General features: G+C 44.3%; 1 protein-coding gene across 1 annotated transcript in view; it reads right to left on the bottom strand.

Moving 5' to 3' along the window:
- The window catches only part of LNX1 (ligand of numb-protein X 1), a 243,154-nt gene extending 235,406 nt beyond the window's left edge, over nucleotides 1-7,748 (bottom strand). The window contains exon 1 of the mRNA XM_058192238.1: nucleotides 7,300-7,748. The gene's annotated coding sequence lies outside the window, so the exon portion shown is untranslated. The remainder of the gene's footprint in view (nucleotides 1-7,299) is intronic.
- Nucleotides 7,749-21,302: the final 13,554 nt, after the last annotated feature.

Raw genomic sequence — 21,302 nt, 5'->3', positions numbered from 1 at the left:
GGACGATCACGCGGCACAGCTGCGATCATCCGAGCCTTTTTTTTTTTTTTTTACTTTTTTAAAGCATTTTTTCTACTGTCTATTCATCCGAACCGGTAGTAAAAATGCTTTAAAAAAGGTTTTTAAAAGGTTCCCAAGATCGTGTGCTACAGCTGATTCCACTCCCCTCGCTGTTCTACTTACCTTCCCAATCCTCCTTATGGAGTGTACTGTGAATGCGCAGGCACCGCGTGTTCGGAGCAAATTGCGCATCCACGTGCACAGTGCATACATGGCGCACAGCGCGCATGTGCAGCCAGCAAACTGGTAGCAAACCGGTTCAGATTTCACCACTGAGTTCTTCTATTATAACAAAATCCTCAAGAAGGCAGCAAAGCATTTTACAGAAAAGGAAGCCATTCCCGCACTGCAACCTTCTCACAGGAAGGGAACAGTTAACACAGTGATTCTCAACCTTTATAGTGCTGCGACCCCTTTAATACAATTCCCCACGATGTGGCGACCCCAACCGTAAAATTATTTTCGTTTTGAATTGATCGCGCCTGAAGCCGTATTGGCTAGCAATCTGAACTGCTTGCGATTGCCTTGAGGACGGAGGCATTAAAGCGGAGACTCCTCCCCTATTAAGTTTATCTCACCTGAAGCCAGATTAGGCTAGCGATTGGGAGTGATTGCAGCTGGCTTGAGAGGGAGACATCAAAGCAAAGTTTTCTCTCTTTTTTAATTCATCGCGCCTGAAGCCGAATTCGGCTAGCGATTTGAAGAGCCTGCAGCTGGCTTGTGGAGTCAACCATTGGAGCGCGATTCTTCGACTCGCAAGTATGCTTCCCATATTTCCGATGGTCTTAGGCGACCCCTGGCAAATCGTCATTCGACCCCCAATGGGGTTGTGACCCACAGGTTGAGAACCGCTGATTAACAAATCCTGCCCCCTGCTTTGCAGAAACAGTCTTGGAATTCTCCCCTTTGCTTACCCAAAGAATTCAGAAAAATTTCAGCAAGTGATCATGCCCATCAAACTTGGTGCCAACTTGTAGAGACCACGCAGTCCATTAACCACCTTCTTCAGGATCATCTCCCCTCAGTCTTGCCTTTCAGATCTGAAAGTGCAACCATTGCTTCAGCAAGGACCTAAATTTTTCTGGGTATGCAGAAAATATTCTGCCTTGAATTTTGAAGATAATTTCGAAAATTTTCTTCTGGGATGAATTTTCTTGGAAGAAGTTACTACTATTGAATTTGGTATGTGATTTATTGTGTGAGATGAAGCTTCTGGAACACTGGAAGTTATTAAGAAGAGATTGGGCAACCATTTGTCTAAAATGGTATAAGGTTTCCTGCCTGAGCAGGGGGTTGAACTAGAAGACCTCCAAGGTCCCTTCCAACTCTGCTATTCTATTCTATTCTATTCTATTCTATTCTATTCTATTCTATTCTATTCTATTCTATTCTATTCTATTCTATTCTAGCCTAGCCTAGCCTAGCCTAGCCTAGCCTAGCCTAGCCTAATGTTGTGATCCACCAGCTGGCAGTGGAGTCAGAAAGTGATGAGGCTGAGGAAGAGCATGGGCCAGTCCTGGAGTCAGGGGAAGGCCTGGACGAGGGCTCTGCCTCGGAGGCAGAGATGGGGCCAGGGCCATCTGGGAGTGATGCACAGACTCCGGAGTCTCCAGAGGCGGATGGCAGAGAGGCAGTGGAACAGGAGGAGCCTGTTCCTAGTACATGCATGCGAAGAGCTGCCAGAAGGAAGAGCAGCTAAAGCAAAAAGGACAACTCGGGAGTAAGGCCAGGAGATGATTGGCCCCTCCCATAAGGCTTAAAAGAACAGGAACAGCTCTTGGGCTTTTTGTAGGAAAGCAACGTTGCTACAATTGTTTCTTGTCAGCGTCTCCAGCGTTTCTGAACTTCGTGGGGTTCTTGCCAAGAAAAGCCTTTGGCAGAGTATCAAAGAAGACAAAGGTTTGTGATAAGGCTGAAGGACTTTTTCTGAAGGACTTTGTTTTGGATTTAATTTGGACTAAGCTGAGAAAGAAGTAATTCTCAGTTGTTCTAATAAAATATGTTTGTTTAGGAATGATTGTGTCTGGTAAGAACTACTTGGGCCTAGGTCACAACACCTAAAGACTGGGCTAGATTTGAGCATTGCTAGCTGTCTTTCAGTACATGAGGACCCGTCACATACAAAAAAGGAGGGGGTTTAGCAGCCCAAGTAACACAGATTTCTAGATCTAGATTCTAGAACCAAATAGTACCTCAAGTATCTGTGCTGCTGTAAACAACGTTTCATTCAGAGTTGTGGTGTGCGTGTTTCACACCAGACAAGATAGTGGATGCCTTGTAGGTCCCACAGCTTCAGAATGTTTTTTTTTTTTACAAGGCTCTTAAAAACTGGCTGATCTAGTCTGCTTGTAAGTAACTGGAACATCCATTTTATTTTATCTTAATCCTTGCAGTTCTTCTGCATGTTTTTCTGGTTGGCTTGATCAGATGTCTCAAAAGGCAACAGGAAAAAAATATTTGGAACACATAAATAATAAAATTAAAATGTAGCAACTCCTCTAGCAATGTAGTGTAGACCTTTTAACGTAATCTGTTCCCTGTGTCATCAACAAAATATGGAAACACTTAAGCGTTTCAGGAAGAGTTATTTGAGGATTTGGAAACTTTTGGAATTCCCACTTTATAAGCAAATGTTTTCTTTGTTATTAAGTGAGGAATAAACATTGCCTGATGAAATGTGAAACACATTTTTTTGCCTCCCTTTCAGACAAACCAATAATTGATTAAGTGTCGATAGGATCAATCCTCTCTGCTATACCAGCTTTTCTAATCGGACACTGTTCAGAAAATTTAGATTTACCATTTCCTCCACTCCCAAGTGTATGTATTGCTGGAGTTGATGCAGTGGTGAAATTCAAATTTTTTTACTACTGGTTCTGTGGGCGTGGCCTGGTGGGCGTGGCTTGGTGGCATGGCAGGGGAAGGGTACTGCAAAATCTCCATTCCCTCCCCACTCCAGGGGAAGGATACTGCAAAATCTCCATTTCCACCCCACTCCATGGGAAGGATACTGCAAAATCTCCATTCCCACCCCACTCCAGGGGGAAGGATACTGCAAAATCTCCATTCCCTCCCCACTCCATGGGAAGGATACTGCAAAATCTCCATTTCCACCCCACTCCAGGGGGAAGGATACTGCAAAATCCCCATTCCCTCCCCACTCCTAGGGAAAGGATACTGCAAAATCTCCATTTCCTCCCCACTCCAGGGGAAGGATACTGCAAAATCCCCATTCCCTCCCCACTCCTAGGGAAAGGATACTGCAAAATCTCCATTCCCTCCCCACTCCATGGGAAGGATACTGCAAAATCTCCATTCCCACCCCACTCCAGGGGGAAGGATACTGCAAAATCTCCATTCCCTCCCCACTCCTAGGGAAAGGATACTGCAAAATCTCCATTTCCTCCCCACTCCAGGGGAAGGATACTGCAAAATCCCCATTCCCTCCCCACTCCTAGGGAAAGGATACTGCAAAATCTCCATTCCCTCCCCACTCAAGGGGAAGGATACTGCAAAATCTCCATTCCCTTCCCACTCCAGGGGAAGGATACTGCAAAATCTCCATTTCCACCCCACTCCATGGGAAGGATACTGCAAAATCTCCATTCCCACCCCACTCCATGGGAAGGATACTGCAAAATCTCCATTCCCACCCCACTCCAGGGGGAAGGATACTGCAAAATCTCCATTCCCTCCCCACTCCATGGGAAGGATACTGCAAAATCTCCATTCCCTCCCCACTCCATGGGAAGGATACTGCAAAATCTCCATTCCCACCCCACTCCAGGGGGAAGGATACTGCAAAATCTCCATTCCCACCCCACTCCAGGGGGAAGGGTACTGCAAAATTTCCATTCCCTCCCCACTCCATGGGAAGGATACTGCAAAATCTCCATTCCCTCCCCACTCCAGGGGAAGGATACTGCAAAATACCCATTCCCTCCCCACTCCTAGGGAAAGGATACTGCAAAATCTCCATTCCCTTTCCACTCCAGGGGAAGGATACTGCAAAATTTCCCTTCCCTTCCCACTCCAGGGGAAGGATACTGCAAAATCCCAATTCCCACCTCTCTCCTAGGAGAAGGATATTTCAAAATCTCCATTCCCACGCCCACTCTAGGGCTGGCTGGAGGTGGTAATTGCCGGTTCTCCGAACTACTCAAAATTTCCGCTACCGGTTCTCCAAAACCTGTCAGAATCTGCTGGATTTCACCCCTGAGTTGATGAGTATTGAAGATCAAAATATATCTGGATTAAACTGAACCTGGGAAGGGATAACAAAGAAACTTTCCTCTCTTGAAAATTGAACTCCTTTCTGAGAAACCTCTTTGCTTTATCTGCCGTTTAGAAAGAATCAAGAATTTGTGCCATCAGAAAATTCTTTACTGGAAGATTCTATTCTGAGGGTTCCCATGTGCATCAGGGGGAAAAAATAGCTAATAAGCCAGTGAAAATTCCTAGAGGTTGTCATGCATTGATTTTGAACTTGGTCCCTGCTGCAGATCATAAAACAATAACAGCACTTCCTACGAAGATCTCACTGGGTTACAACTGATCTCTGCGAACATCCTGGTGGAGATCAAAAAGTCAAAATGGCGACTGCACTTCTCCCCTTAGCTTAGATCTCCCCTCAGCAAGATTGATTTACAGTTCTTGCAAGATTGATTTACAGTTCTTGCAAGATTGATTTACAGTTCCTGCTCAGATAGGTCTTTTGACCTGGCCCCAGAATTGAACATCTGTACCACCAACGGTTGCAGGAACTCGGTATGTCTAGTTTAATGAAAAGAAGACAGTTTTGGTTGCCACGTTGTAAAAATGATGTTGAGACTCTGGAAAGAGTGCAGAGAAGAGCAACAAAGATGATTAGGGGACTGGAGGCTAAAACATATGAAGAACGGTTGCAGGAACTGGGTATGTCTAGTTTAATGAAAAGAAGGACTAGGGGAGACATGATAGCAGTGTTCCAATATCTCAGGGGTTGCCACAAAGAAGAGAGAATCAAGCTATTCTCCAGAGCACCTGAGGGTAGAACAAGAAGCAACGGGTGGAAACTAATCAAGGAGAGCAGCAATTTAGAACTAAGGAGAAATTTCCTGACAGTTAGAACAATCAATAAGTGGAAAAACTTGCCTCCAGAAGTTGTGAATGCTCCAACACTGGAAATTTTTAAGAAAATGTTGGATAGCCATTTGTCTGAAATGGTGTAGGGGTTCCTGCCTGGGCAGGGGGTTGGACTAGAAGGCCTCCAAGGTCCCTTCCAACTCTGTTATTATGTTATGTTATGTTATATTTGACCTTTACTTTAATCTCCTGGAGGACTGGAATAGAAAATTGGGGAAACCAAAGCAGTGATGCATCACACTTCAACACAACACCGAAACAACTGTCATTAGCATATCATGGAATCTGTCATCATGATTATCCTTATAAATAAAAATATATGACAGTGAGGACTATTTTAAAAAAGGCCCAAATCAGTTACAATTCTAAACTGTTCAGAATTTAACATTTAACCACATTGATGACTTCTTTGCTAACTCTATGAACGCTTCAGAGCACCATCTTGTGCATCTCATCTTAATTAAGTTTTGTGTGGGTGGTATTTGCATCCTTTATGGAACATGAGGTGCTGGAAAATCTCAAGAGTACCACATTATTAGCACATGCCTGGAAGGTTGAAGGAAATAACTTTTTCCAGCAAAATTACAACTAAGCATTCAAACTTTCATGATTATTTTGTCCCACTCGGGGGTTGGATCTGCATACTTCCACTGAAGTTGCTTTTTGTGAATTAAATTTATAAATTTCTTGGTATTTACTTGACTGATTTTCTTAGGATCACATTTTGTTAGCTGTCATAGGCAACAGATAAAGGAAGGCTAGAAAAGGTCTTAATTAAGGGGATAAAATGTTTTTAAAAAGATTCTATGCCCCATTGATGAATAGATTGCAATATAAATTGTAGCAGTCTTTCTAATAATAGACATAGGAGACACAATTAATAATATACTCTTAAATTTGGTCAAAGGATTTGATTCACAGACAAGCAAGAAACATAATAAACATAATAAGACTTTTGTTCATAATCAATGGACTTATTTGAATGTAAAAGAAAAACTTTGCTCATTATTTTACAGGAAATTCACACTCAGATAGAGACACACATATATATTTTAGTTTTTTTCATCTTTCACATATGAGCTTATTTTATTTTTAAGGAGATATTCTTTCACTGAAAAATTTCTCTTGTTTAGTTCAACTATTTCATTGGAGAAATTTATATGGTTTCAGAAACAGAAAAATACAGTTGATGATAAAGTACGAATAGGTTAGAAAGCCATAGATCCTCTGTAGTGCATCCATAAAAAGCACATAGTAATTTAATCTCTATTGTTTTCATCATGATGAAGAGATATTTTTAGATAGTCCATCATGGAATCATATGACTCTGAACATGAAGGACTCACATAGCTTACTTGTGACTCTTTGGATGGCCATTAGATGGCAGCAAAGAATTGCATGCAATTCTATTCCTTTGCTGCCCTCTTCTGGTCATCAATGTCTTGCAGATAACTATCTTACTATCTTCTGCAGCTCTAAAATCATAGCACCATTAGGCTAGAAGGGACCTTAGAGTCTCTTCTAATCCAGCCCAGGGGTGAAATGTTCCCGGTTCGGACCAGATTGCCCGATCTGGTAGCGATGGCGGCGGGTGGTTCGGAGAACTGGTAGCAAAAATCCCTGCCCCCCCATGCCCAACTGAGCTGCGCGATCATCAGAGGTTTTTTTAAAAACTTTTAAAAGCATTTTCAGGCAACTCAGCTGGGATCGTCAGAGGCTTTTAAAACCTTTTAAAAGCATTTTCAGGCAACTCAGCTGGGATCGTCAGAGGCTTTTAAAACCTCTTCGGCTGAAGAGGTTGTAGAAAAAATTCTTTTAAAAGGCTCCTCTGATGATCCCAGCTGAGTTGCCTGATCATCAGAGGCTTTTCTTTTCTTTTAAAGGCAAAAAAAAAGTGCTTTTAAAAGAAAAGCCTCTGACGATCAGGCAACTCAGCTGGGATCGTCAGAGGAGCCTTTTAAAAGCATTTTTTTTACAACTTCTTTGGCTGAAGAGGTTGTAGAAAAAATGCTTTTAAAACTTAAAAAAGAAAAAGTTGGCCATGCCCACCCAGTCACATTACCCCACCACCACCAAGCCATGCCCACAGAACCGGTAGTAACAAAAACATTTCACCTCTGGTCCAGCCCCTTACTCTAGGCAGGAGACCTTCCACCGTCCTGGTCCAGGTCTTCAGCAATGGAGCACTTACAATTCTGGAAAGCAAGCTATTCCATTGATTGATCGTTCTCAATGTCAGGAATTTTTTCCTTAGTTGTAGGGTGGATGTCTCTTTAATGAGCTTCCACCCATTACATCTTGTCCTAGACTCAAGTATTTTGGGGAATAGTTGACTCCCTAATTTTTTTTGTGACAGCCCCTCATGTATTGAAAAACAGCTATCAATGCTAAACCTTTTGTTCTTGCTTCCTGCCTTGTTGAGCAATATCTCCTATGTGATCTCTCCGAAATTTGTAGGACTTCTTCACGTCTGATACAAAGACAGCATGAAAAAGTAGAATGGAATTTTATTCTTCACTGTAGGAACTGTAGCGGCGATGCCTGGCAGGAAACACGACTGGAATAAACATTGAGAAACTCTTGGCAATTGGAAGAGTTTGCATTTTCATCTCAACTTAAGGGAATTAGGCAAACTGAGTGCATTTCTAAAGGGTTACCGTTGGAGAAAATATTATTTTATCCACCCACTTGTCTTTGGGCCTCTTGGCCAACCACCAGAGGATCCACCCAAACTTGAACTCTGTTTCGTTACTCTGTCTTGCAGCTGTAATAGATGACTATCTGAGTTATAAGAAACATGTTGGTAAAATTATCCACAAAGGACCACTTTCTTTATCTAGCCTACTTAATGAAGCAGCTGTGTACCAAGTATTGACCAATGATGGGAGGAAGCTGTCTGGAAGCTCAAAAGATCTTCATAGGTCAAGGCAAGCACTCTATTAGGACTGCAAAAGAATGCCATCACCAATTTCTCTGGAGAGCAGATTTGGTGCATTTATCTCAAAGAAATCCATGCTAGGCCAAATCCTTGTTCCTGTGAAGCCTGGACAGGAATCCTCTTCAGTCGGAATAAAGCTGGAAGGGACCTTGGAGGTCTTCTAGTTCAACCCCTTGCTCAAGCAGGAGACTCTATAGATTCAGACAAATGGTTGTCCAGTCTCTTCTTGAAAGCCTCCAGTGATGAAGGACCCATGACTCCTGGAGGCAAAGCTGTTCCACTGGTTAATTGTTCTCACTGTTAGGAAATTTCTCCTTAATTCCAGGTTGCTTCTCTCCTTGATTAGTTTCAAGGAGGGGTGAAATCCAGCAGGTTCTGACAGATTCTGGACAGTTAGACGGTGAAATCCAGCAGGTTCTGGAGAACCAGTAGCAGAAATTTTTGAGCAGTTTGGAAAACCGGTAGCGGAAATTTTGAGCAGTTCGGAGAACTGGCAAATACCACCTCTGGCTGGGTCTAGACTGGGGTGGGAATAGAGATTTTGTAATATCCTTCCCCCAGGAGTGGGGTGGGAATGGGGATTTTGCAACATCCTTCCCCCTGGACTGGGGTGGGAATGGGGATTTTGCAGTATCCTTCCCCCAGGAGTGGGGTGGGAATGGGGATTTTGCAATATCCTTCCCCCAGGAGTGGGATGGGACTGGGGATTTTGCAGTATCCTTCCCCTGGAATGGGATGGGAATGGGGATTTTGCAGTATCCTTCCCCCAGGAGTCGGGTGGGAATGGGGATTTTGCAATATCCTTCCCCCAGGAGTGGGGTGGGAATGGGGATTTTGCAATATCCTTCCCCCAGGAGTGGGGTGGGAATGGGGATTTTGCAGTATCCTTCCCCCAGGAGTGGGGTGGGAATGGGGATTTTGCAGTATCCTTCCCCCAGGAGTGGGGAGGGAATGGAGATTTTGCAGTATCCTTCCCCCTGGAGTGGGGTGGGAATGGGGATTTTGCAATAGCCTTCCCCCTGGAGTGGGATGGGAATGGGGATTTTGCAATATCCTTCCCCCAGGAGTGGGGTGGGAATGGGGATTTTGCAGTACCCTTCCCCCAGGAGTGGGGTGGGAATGGGGATTTTGCAATATCCTTCCCCCAGGAGTGGGATGGGAATGGGGATTTTGCAGTATCCTTCCCCCAGGAGTGGGATGGGAATGGGGATTTTGCAGTATCCTTCCCCCAGGAGTGAGGTGGGAATGGGGATTTTGCAGTATCCTTCCCCCAGGAGTGGGGTGGGAATGGGGATTTTGCAATATCCTTCCACCAGGAGTGGGATAGGAATGGGGATTTTGCAGTATCCTTCCCCCAGGAGTGGGGTGGGAATGGGGATTTTGCAGTATCCTTCCCCCAGGAGTGGGATGGGAATGGGGATTTTGCAGTATCCTTCCCCCAGGAGTGGGTTGGGAATGGGGATTTTGCAGTATCCTTCCCCCAGGAGTGGGGTGGGAATGGGGATTTTGCAGTATCCTTCCCTGCCCCGCCCACCAAGCCATGCCTACAGAACCGGTAGTAAAAAAAAATGGATTTCACCACTGGTTTCCATCCCTTGTATCTTGTCCTGTCTTCGGGTGCTTTGGAAAATAGGTTGACCCCTCTCTTCTTTGTGGCAGCCCCTCAAATATTGGAATACTCTTGCTTTGAGGTTCTTGCATTTCAACAGTCAATTCTGCTCTAGCAGTGCTGCATTTTTCCCCCAGATATCCTGTTATCTTCTCCAGCGCTTCCTGAAACAATCATAGAAGAAAGGAAAAGTTGCTTCTGCAAAAAGAAGTTTGTTTTTTTTAGGAATTTAGAACAACTGGAAGGCATCTTTTAGCCATCTTCTGCTTCGTCCCATTCTGCCACTGTTTAGTGTAACATTTCTTTAAAAAGTTAGGGATTATGCAAGAGTAAATTAGCTAGATTGAAACTTGTCCTGTCAAAATGGGAAGACAAATAACAACATTTTTGGAAGACTTGTATATCTCCATCCTGGGCTGTTGGGGGGAAAAAACAGTTCTTGGACACTCAAAATGTCAAAGCGGTTAAATCAACTATCCTGGCTACTTTTCCCACTATGTGAGGCCAAATCTTTGCTGCCAGGATTTATTTATTTTTTAAATCAATTTTAGCCTCAGGATCTGAACTCGAGACTACTATTCTGTTGAAATCTCCTTGGTGCACAGGATAGCATGGTGCAAAATAAAATCATGTTTTTTTTAAAAAACAAAAACAGGATCCACGCTTATAAAATAGGCCGAATTACAGAATAGAATTTGAACGTAATTTAGGCATTTCGATATTTAAAAATCATTTTTCATTTTGCTTTCCCAAGAGGGACAAAAAACCCCCATTGACCTCTGCTAGACTCTTTGCCCCCTATTTCTCATCAGAGTATATATACCGTATTTTTCGGAGTATAAGACGCACTGGAGTATAAGACGCACCTTAGTTTTTGGGGAGGAAAATAAATAAAAGGCTGATTGGCAGGTGGATCGGCTTCCCGGAATACTCCCAATAAGCTGTTCCCAGAGGTGAATTTTAGCAACAGGTCCTTGATTGTGAGCTCTGTGCCTTGGGGTTTTTTTTGTTTTGTTTTGTTTTGCTTTATTTTCTGCCTCTGAAATTCCTATTTCAGAAAAAAAAAATTCTGCCTCTGAAAGCCTCCAAAACAGGACTTCAGAAAAAAGACTCTGTAACTCTGTTTGGAGGCTTCTTTTCTGAAGCTCTATTTGGGGGCTTTTTTCTGAAGCTCCGTTTGGGGCTTTTTTTCTGAAGCTCCATTTCTGATGCTTTTTTCAGCCTCTAAAACCTCCAGGGCTACATTCGGAGTATAAGCCGCACCCAGATTTTCACTCTCTTTTTTGCGGGGGAACGGTGAGTCTTACACTCCGAAAAATACAGTAATCATCCGCCAAGTTGTTTATTTTTTAATTCAGAGAGAAATAACCCAACCGGCAATGCTATACAGAGAACAATTTACCAAGAAATAGATTCTTCTGATAAAGCCGCAGATACTCCAGAATATATATATAGAATAGAATAGAATAGAATAGAATAGAATAGAATAGAATAGAATAGAATAGAATAGAATAGAATTTTTATTGGCCAAGTGTGATTGGACACACAAGGAATTTGTCTTGGTGCATATGCTCTCAGTGTACATAAAAGAAAAGATACATTCATCAAGGTACAACATTTACAACACAATTGATGGTCAATATATCAATATAAATCATAAGGATTGCCAGCAACAAGTTATAGTCATACAGTCATAAGTGGAAAGAGATTGGTGATGGGAACTATGAGAAGATTAATAGTAGTGCAGATTCAGTAAATAGTTTGACAGTGTTGATGGAATTATTTGTTTAGCAGAGTGATGGCCTTCGGGAAAAAACTGTTCTTCTGTCTGGTTGTTCTGGTGTGAGTGCTCTATAGCATCGTTTTGAGGGTAGGAGTTGAAACAGTTTATGTCCTGGATGTGAGGGGTCTGTAGATATTTTCACAGCCCTCTTCTTGATTCGTGCAGTATACAGGTCCTCAATGGAAGGCAGGTTGGTAGCCATTATTTTTTCTGCAGTTCTAATTATCCTCTGAAGTCTGTGAATAGAAGAAACAAATTCAAATACCACTAATACAATACAAGCCCCCCGCAGCGGAGAAGCTGTTGACCTATGAGAAATGCTTGGGTAACTTTTAGAAAAGTGGAGTGCAGTGATTTTTTTTTTTGCTGGGAAAGCACAGATAAAGGTTAGGTTCACTGAATACAACCAGGCTTTCTTCAACCATGATTCACTGTATAAATGCAACTGGCTGAGTTGCACAACAGGCTAAGTCATAAATCATGGTTTTAAAACCACAATGGTCGGTTGACATGATAGGTATGCTAAGACACAACAAAACAAAGTACATTTTGTGTCAGCAGGTTGTATAAACCAAGTCAATAGCTCTGTGCAAACAAGATTCATGTAGAGAAGAAGAGAGAAGGCCCTAGACCAGGGATCTCCAACCTTGGTCCCTTTAAGACTTGTGGGCTTCAACTTGAGTTGAAGTCCACCAGTCTTAAAGGGACCAAGGTTGGAGACCTCTGCCCTAGACCACTACAGTAATCCTTGACTTATGACCACAATTAAGCCCCAAGTTTCTGTTGTTAAGTGAGACATTTCTTAAGTGAATGTTGCTCCATATTAAGACCTTTCTTCCCACAGTTGTTAAGTGAATTACTGCAGTTAATGTTAGTAACCTGGTTGTTAAGTGAATCTGATATCCCCCATTGAGTTTGCTTGTCTAGACTATTTTTGTGTTGAATTTATGCTTACTGACAAAACTAAATAAATAAAGAGAGACTAGTATAGATCTAAGTGAAAGTAGTATGGTCCCTCCCATAATTAGGTAGACCAGGTTGCCCTGATAAACTGGTCTCACTGGGAACAAAAAAAAAACCACTGCTTGTCCAAAGGTTGCAAAAGGTGGATCACATGACCTTGGGAGACACCAACGGTCATAAGTATGAACCAATTGCTAAGGATCTGAATTTTGATCACATGATCACAGGGATGCGACAAAGGTTGTAATTGTGAAAAATGGTCATAAGTCACTTTTTTCAGCACCATTGTAAATTTGAATGAATAGAATAGAATAGAATAGAATAGAGGATTGAAGAATAGAATAGAATAGAATAGAATAGAATAGAATAGAATAGAATAGAATAGAATAGAATAGAATAGAATAGAACAGAACAGAACAGAACAGAATAGAATAGAATAGAATAGAATAGAATAGAATAGAATAGGAGAATTGAAGAATGTTGGGGGCAATAAAAGTTGACTTTGTATATAATATACAAATGGATGAAGACTATTGCTTGACATAGTGTAAGCCGCCCTGAGTCTTCGGAGAAGGGCAGGATATAAATGCAAATAATAAAAAAAAAAGAATAGAATAGAATAGAATAGAATAGAATAGAATAGAATAGAATAGAATAGAATAGAATAGAATAGAATTCTTTATTGGCCAAGTGTGATGGGACTCACAAGGAATTTGTCTTGATGCATACACTCTCAGTGTACATAAAAGAAAAGATACGTTCATCAAGAATCATAAGGTACAAGACTTAATGTTAGTCATAGGGTACAAATCAGCAATCAGGAAACAATGTCAATATAATTCGTAAGGATACAAGCAACAAAGTTACAATCATACAGTCATAAGTGGAAGGAGATTGGTGATGGGAACGATGAGAAGATTAATAGTAATACAGACTTAGTGAATAGTTTGAGGGAATTATTTGTTTAGCAGAGTGATGGCGTTTGGGAAAAAACTATTCTTGTGTCTAGTTGTTCTGGTGTGCAGTGCTCTGTAGTGTCGTTTTGAGGGTAGGAGTTGAAACAGTTTATGTCCAGGATGCGAGGGGCCTGTAAATATTTTCACAGCCCTCTTTTTGACTCATGCAGTATACAGGTCCTCAATGGAAGGCAGGTTGGTAGCCATTGTTTTTTTCTGCAGTTCTAATTATCCTCTGAAGTCTTTGTCTGTCTTGTTGGGTTGCAGGACCAAACCAGACAGTTACAGAGGTGCAGATGACAGACGCAATAATTCCTCTGTAGAACTGGATCAGCAGCACCTTGGTTTAGAACGGTCACTAAATGAAGGACTACCTGTGCTAGAAGATCAGAATTGGCTTGCTCACTGCTCCCCTTGGCCCTTCATCTCTCCTTCCTTCCAAGTCACTCTGTAATTTTTCAACCAAACGTTCACCCTGCTTTGCAGTACCTGGTGGGATTTCCAGATGGCTACAGCTGACTTTGTGCCAAACTTATTTCACCCATAATAATGGTAGAGAGAGTCATGAAAACAATCCTCTTGGTCGTAATTCATCGGAAAATGTGTTTTCTCTCAAGTTGCAATCCCACGAAATTACCCAAGTGCTTTGTATTTGGGGGTTTGACTGGAAAAATACATAATCTATTCTAGCATTATTGAGGACTGCGGGTGAGAACAGCCATACGCAGTATGGTGGGGGTTTTTTTTGAGCCGAAGAACATCTGGTAACAGCTTCAGGTAGCAAGCCATGCCAAGTTTCTTCTTCCCTTCTCCCCGGTCTCATCCTCTTACAGAGAGTGTAATCGGAAACATCTGTCTTCTCTATCATTCAGAAATAAATGATCCAACTAGCAAAACAGCAGAGGTAATAGAGCGATAGTGAGGCATAGGTTGAGGCAGCTCACAGGTCGAGGAGTGGGGGACTTCAAACTATTTGTCAGGCCATAAATCATGTAGGTGGTTTACTAGCAACAAGTATAAATGTTTTGCTTTATTAAAAAGCAATCTCTCCATAGGAACCCCAGCTTGCTGTATTGCTCCTAGGATCCCCTGTTAAATTTGGATAGAGGTTCAGTTCCCGTCCCAGTGCAAGGCTTGCAAAACTGAGCCTTTGACTTGCTGAAGATTCATTACCTGGGAACCCAACGAAGAAAAATGAATGGAATGGAATGGAGGAGAAGGGAAGGGAAGGGAAGGGAAGGGAAGGGAAGAGTAGAGTAGAGAAGAGAAGAGTAGAGTAGAGTAGAGTAGAGTAGAGAAGAGAAGAGAAGAGAAGAGAAGAGAAGAGAAGAGAAGAGAAGAGAAGAGAAGAGAAGAGAAGAGAAGAGAAGAGAATCAGAGTTGGATTGTAGAATTGTTATTTTCATGTAGACGTTTCTTTACCCAACCACGTAATATCATCAATGCTACACTGATGCTAAATAGCACAGAGACCCTCAAGGACTCCACTATTCATCCACTCATTCACTTAAGAGCCCTGGTGGTCTAGTGGTTAGAATGCAGTACTGCAGGCTACTTCTGCTGACTGCCAGCTGTCGGCAGTTCGATTCCCACCGGCTCAAGGTTGACTCAGCCTTTCATCCTTCCAAGGTCGGTAAAATGAGGACCCAGATTGTTGGGGGCAATAGGCTGACTCTGTAAACCGCTTAGAGAGGACTGTAAAGCCCTGTGAAGTGATATATAAGTCTATGTGCATATTGCTATGCCCAGCACGTCTTCCAAGACCAAAATATTGGGCAGTCTTTTTTTTCTATTTTCCTCACAGCAGCAACCTTATGAGGTAGGTTGGCCTGAGGAATAGTGACTAACTCAAAATCTTCCAGTGAATTTCTGGCTGAAGATTTGAAGCTAGATCAACCAGATGTTGGCTGAAGTTCTTGAGTTCAATGCAACTCCTAAAGAACGATGGGTCACCCATCAATCACTGAAAAGATGTTTACAAAATAGAAAATAAGTCCTCCAGATCAGTGGTGAAATCCAAATTTTTTTTACTACCGGTTCTGTGGATGTGGCTTGTTGGGCGTGGTGTGGCTTGTTGGGCGTGGCTTGGTGGGCACGGCAGGAGAAGGATACTGCAAAATCCCCATTCCCACCCCACTCCAAGGGAAGGATACTGCAAAAATCTCCATTCCTACCCCACTCTGGTACCAGCCAGAAGTAGTATTTGCCAGTTCTCTGAACTATTCAAAATTTCCACTACCGGTTTTCCAGAACCTGTCAGAACCTGCTGGATTTCACCCCTGCTCCAGATTTTTTAAAAAAAATCTGCTTTAAGAAATCCAGGCGGAATGTTTTGCTATGATCAGAAAACAGCGTAATTAATTTTATTGTCACCCATTTCATATATCTGCTTTCATTGATAACTGGATTTCTTTTAAGACAGGCTTTTTTTCTCAGCACCTTCAGTTTTCTTGGCAAGGGTTCTCCAAAATCGTTTGCCGTTGCTATTTACCTAGGGCTGAGAGAGACAGACTGGGCCGAGGTCATCCAGCTGGTTTCATGTCTAAGGCAGAACTGAAACTCATGTTTTCTAGCCTGGTGTTTTAGCCAAATTTATGTATTTATTTATTTATTTTATTCGATTTTTATACCGCCCTTCTCCCGAAGGACTCAGGGCGGTGTACAGCCAAATAAAAATCCACAATATACACATTAAAACAAGATTAAAACAAAACATATTACAGGGTGGCCGAAATTTAAAACAATTTAACAAACCTTAAAATATAAATAACCCCAATTAAAATTTAATAAAACTTTTAAGCCAGTCCCGCTTGAATAAATAGGTGCGTTTTCAGCTCACGGTGAAAAGTCCGAAGATCAGGCACTTGACGTAAACCAGGGGGAAGTTCATTCCAAAGAGTAGGAGCCCCCACAGAGAAGGATCTTCCCCTGGGGGCCGCCAGCCGACATTGTTTGGCGGACGGCACCCTGAGAAGGCCCTCTCTGTGTGAGCGTACGGGTCGGTGGGAGGCATAAGGTAACAGCAGGCAGTCCCGTAAGTACCCGGGCCCTAAGCCATGAAAGTACCCGGGCCCTAAGCCAAATTGATTGTCACCATTCTATATAATCCAGGGGTGAGTTCTACTTACCTTTACTACCGGTTCGCAACGGGAATGCGCTTACGCAGAAGCTTCCTGATGACGTCCGGGTCGGTGGGCGGAGCCTCCCGCTAGTTTTACTACCGGTTCTTAGCAAAATTTATTTTGCTAAGCAAGACATTTGCTAAGTGAATTTTGACCCTTTCTTGCCCCGGCTGTTAAGTGAATCACTGCAGTTGTTAAGTTAGTGCAGGAGTCAGCAACCTGCAGCTCTGGAGCCGCATGTGGCTCTTTCATCCCGCTGCTGCGGCTCCCTGTTGCTGGTCGGCTCCACAATTGATAGGGCTTTCGGTCAGGACAGGTAGAGGAAAAAAGGACGCCGTGCTAGGAGGAGTCTCTATGGTGGGGGAACCAGATTTCTGGTCGGCAAAGGAAAAAGGACGGTGCGCTAGGAGGAGACTATGATGGGGGAACTGGACTTCCGGTCAGCTCCAGCATTGAACGGGGGCTTCTGGTTAGGACCTTTGTAGCTCTTTGAGTGTTTAAGGTTGCCGACCCCTGAGTTAGTGACACGGTTGTTACGTGAATTTGGCTTCCCCATTGTCAGAAAGTTGCAAAAGGTGATCGCATGACCCCAGGATACTGCCAACGTCATAAATGTGAGTCAGTCAGTTGTCAAGCAGACTATGGATTTTGATGACGGCACCTTGGGGATGCTGCAATGGTCGCTAAGTGTGAAAAATGGTCATAAGTCACTTTCTTCAGTGCCACTTCGAACAGTGACTAAAGGAACTGCTGTAAAATCGAGGACTACTTGAATATAATTTGGACTGCCAAATTATGGGGAGACATCTTTGGAAATATACTGTAGTAGGGCTGTATTTTTATTTATTTATTTATTTATTTATTTATTTATTTATTTGATTTTTATACCGCCCTTCTCCCGAAGGACTCAGGGCGGTGTACAGGCAAAATAAAACAATACAATATACAGATTAAAACAAGATTAAAATACCATTTAAAAACTTATTTAAATTAGCCTGAGATTAAAATTTCCATACTAAAACCCCATTTAAAATTAATAAAATTTCCCATTAAAACTAATTTAAGCCAGCCCCGTGGATAAAGAGATGTGTTTTAGTTCGCGATGAAATGTCCGAAGGTCAGGTATTTGACGAGACCCGGGAAGCTCATTCCAGAGTGTGGAGCCCCACAGAGAAGGCCCTTCCTGGGGCCGCCAGCCGGCATTGTTTGGCGGACGGCACCCTGAGAAGGCCCTCTCTGTGTGAGCGTACGGGTCGGTGGGAGGCGTGTGGTAGCAGCAGGCGGTCCCGTAAGTACCCAGGTCCTAAGCCATGGACCGCTTTAAAGGTCATAACCAACACCTTAAAGTGCACTCGGAAGGCCACAGGCAGCCAGGGCAGCCTGCGCAGGGTCGGTGTTACATGGGGGCTACGTGTAGCTCCTCTATAACCAGCGCAGCTGCATTCTGGACTAACTGAAGCCTCCGAGTGCACTTCAAGGGGAGCCCCATGTAGAGAGCATTACAGTAATTCAAGCGAGAGGTAACGAGCGCATGAGTGACCGTGCATAAGGCATCCCGATCAAGGAAGGGGCGCAACTGCCGAACCAGGCGAACCTGGTGGAAGGCCCCTGAGACGGCCGTCAAATGATCTTCAAACGACAGCCGATCATCCAGGAGGACACCTAAGTTGCGCACCCTATCCTTTGGGGCCAATAACTGCCTCCAACAGCCAGCCGCGGCTGCAGCTGACTGAATCGGGTGCCGGCATCCACAGCCTCTCCGTCTTGGAGGGATTAAGCTTGAGCCTGTTTCTGCCCATCCAGACCCGTACGGCTTCCAAACACCGGGACAGCACTTCAACAACTTCATTGGGGTGGTCCAGGGTGGAAAAGTACAGCTGGGTGTCATCAGCGTACTGCTGGTATCTCACCCGAAACCACTGATGATCTCACCCAACGGCTTCATGTAGATGTTGAACAGCAGGCGAGAGAATCGACCCTGAGGGACCCCACAAGTGAGGCCCCTCGCGGTCGACCTCTGCCCCTGTCAACACCGTCTGCGACGGTCGGAGAGATAGGAGGAGAACCACCGATATACGGTGCCTCCCACTCCCAATCCCCCAACCGGGCGCAGCAAGATACCATGGTCGATGGTATCGAGCGCTGAGAGATCTAATAGGACCAGGGCAGAGGAATAACCCCTGTCCCTGGCCCTCCAGAGATCATCCACCAATGCGACCAAAGCTGTCTCCGTGCTGTATCCGGGTCGGAAGCCGGACTGGAACGGGTCTAGATAGACGTCTTCATCCAGGTATTGGGGTAGCTGTCGCGCCACGGCACTCTCTACAACCTTCGCAACAAAGCGAAGGTTGGAGACTGGACGATAATTACCCAAAATAGCTGGGTCCAGGGAGGGCTTCTTAAGGAGGGGTCTCACCACCGCCTCTTTCAAGGCGGCAGGGAAAACCCCTTCCAACAAAGAAGCGTTGATAATCCTCTGGAGCCAGCCTCGTGTCACCTCCTGAGTGGCCAGTACCAGCCAGGAAGGGCACGGGTCCAGTAAACATGTCGTGCCGTGAAGCCTCCCCAACAACCTGTCCACGTCCTCGGGAGCCACAGGGTCAAACTCATCCCAAATGGACTCAACAAGACGTGCCTCCTCTCCCTCGCTTGGATCATCCCAAATTCGGTCCAGACCGTCCCTCAGCTGAGCGATTTTATCGTATAGATAACCACTAAACTCCTCGGCTCGTCCCTGCAAAGGGTCATCCCGCACCTCCTGATGTAGGAGAGAGCGGGTCACCCGAAACAGGGTGGCGGGGCGGTTATCTGCCGACGCAATGAGGGTGGAGGCGTAGGAACGCCTCGCTTCCCTCATTGCCACTAGGTAGGTCCTAGAATAGGACCTAACTAGTGTCCGATCAGCTTCGGAGCGACTGGACCTCCAGGTGCTCTCCAGGCGTCTTCTCCGGCGTTTCATCTCCCTCCGCCCCTCGGAGGACCAAGGGGCCGGGCGGGGTCTCCGCCGGGGCAGGGGCCGCAAAGGCGCGACACGGTCCAAGGCCCCGGCCGCGGCCTGTTCCCAGGCCACGACCAGTTCCTCAGTCGTGCCGTGGGCCAGTTCCTCAGGGAATGGCCCAAGCTCCGTCAGGAACCTCTCGGGGTCCATCAGGCGCCTGGGACGGAACCACCGTGTAGGTTCCGTCTCCCTGCGGTGGTGAATGGCGGTTCGGAAGTCTAGGCGAAGGAGAAAATGATCCGACCATGACATTGGTTCTGTTACTAAGTCATCTAATACCAGATCATTTAACCACTGTCCAGAGATATAAAGCAGATCCAGTGTGCCTCCCCCCATGTGCGTAGGGCCATCATTTACTCGAATCAGGTCCAAGGCCGTCATGGAAGCCAAGAACTCCCGAGCTGCCGTCGATGACAAGCCAACTGATGGCAGGTTGAAATCCCCCATGACTATAAGTCTGGGGGTCTCAACCGCCACAGCAGCAAGTACCTCCAACAGCTCAGGCAGGGCTGTGGTCACGCAGCAAGGAGCCAGGTACGCGATCACCAAGCCCAACTGATTCCTATAGCCCCACCGCACATAGAGGGATTCACAACCGGCAATCTGAGGAATAGTGGTCTCCCTCGGCTCTAGATCCTCCTTGATAACAACCGCCACCCCCCCCCACCCCTGCCTTGGACCCTCGGCTGATGAAATGCTCGGAAACCTGGAGGGCACATCTCAACAAGGGGGACCCCCCCCCTGGGCCCAATAAATATTCATACAGCTACTGTCTTCCATCTTCAGGAATCTTTTACTTTCTTTCTTTGTTATTCATAAACAGGGGTAGCTGATTATCAAGTGAATAGAATAGAATTTTAGAATAGAAATTTTTTTTTATTGGCCAGGTGTGATTGGACACACAAGGAATTTGTCTTTGGTGCATAGGGTCTCAGTGTACCTAAAAGAACAGATACCTTCATCAAGGTACATTTACAACACAAATGATGGTCAATATATCAATATAAATCACAAGGATTGCCAGCAACAAAGTTACAGTCATACAGTCATAAGTGGAAAGAGATTGGTGATGGGAACTATGAGAAGATTAATAGTAGTGCAGATTTAGTAAATAGTTTGACAGTGTTGAGGGAATTATTTGTTTAGCAGAGTGATGGCCTTCGGGAAAAAACTGTTCTTGTGTCTAGTTGTTCTGGTGTGCAGTGCTCTATAGTGTCGTTTTGAGGGTAAGAGTTGAAACAGTTTATGTCCAGGATGTGAGGGATCTGTAAATATTTTCACGGCCCTCTTCTTGATTCGTGCAGTATACAGGTCCTCAATGGAAGGCAGGTTGGTAGCAATTATTTTTTCTGCAGTTCTAATGATCCTCTGAAGTCTGTGTTTTTCTTGTTGGGTTGCAGAACCGAACCAGACAGTTATAGAGGTGCAGATGTCAGACTCAGTGATTCCTCTGTAGAACTGGATCAGCAGCTCCTTGGGCAGTTTGAGCGTACTGAGTTGGCGCAGAAAGAACATTCTTTGTTGTCCTTTTTTGATGATGTTTTTGATGTTAGCTGTCCATTTTAGAAAGAAACCCATTATGACTGTTGACTAAACACACAATATAAACCAGCTGCACAGCCATTTATTACAATTTTCTACCTTGCTCCTCTTAACAACGACTGCAATTTGGAGTATTATTTGTGGTAATCCAGAGTTATAAACAAATCCTTGGCTCCTTTGCTTTCTATAGTCATTTGCGGACAGATG

Source organism: Ahaetulla prasina, chromosome 8 (genome assembly GCF_028640845.1).
Source record: "Ahaetulla prasina isolate Xishuangbanna chromosome 8, ASM2864084v1, whole genome shotgun sequence".
Classification (NCBI taxonomy): Eukaryota; Metazoa; Chordata; class Lepidosauria; order Squamata; family Colubridae; genus Ahaetulla; species Ahaetulla prasina.
The sequence above is the reverse complement of the archived record's forward strand: the minus strand, read 5'-3'. Positions and strand labels throughout refer to the sequence as shown.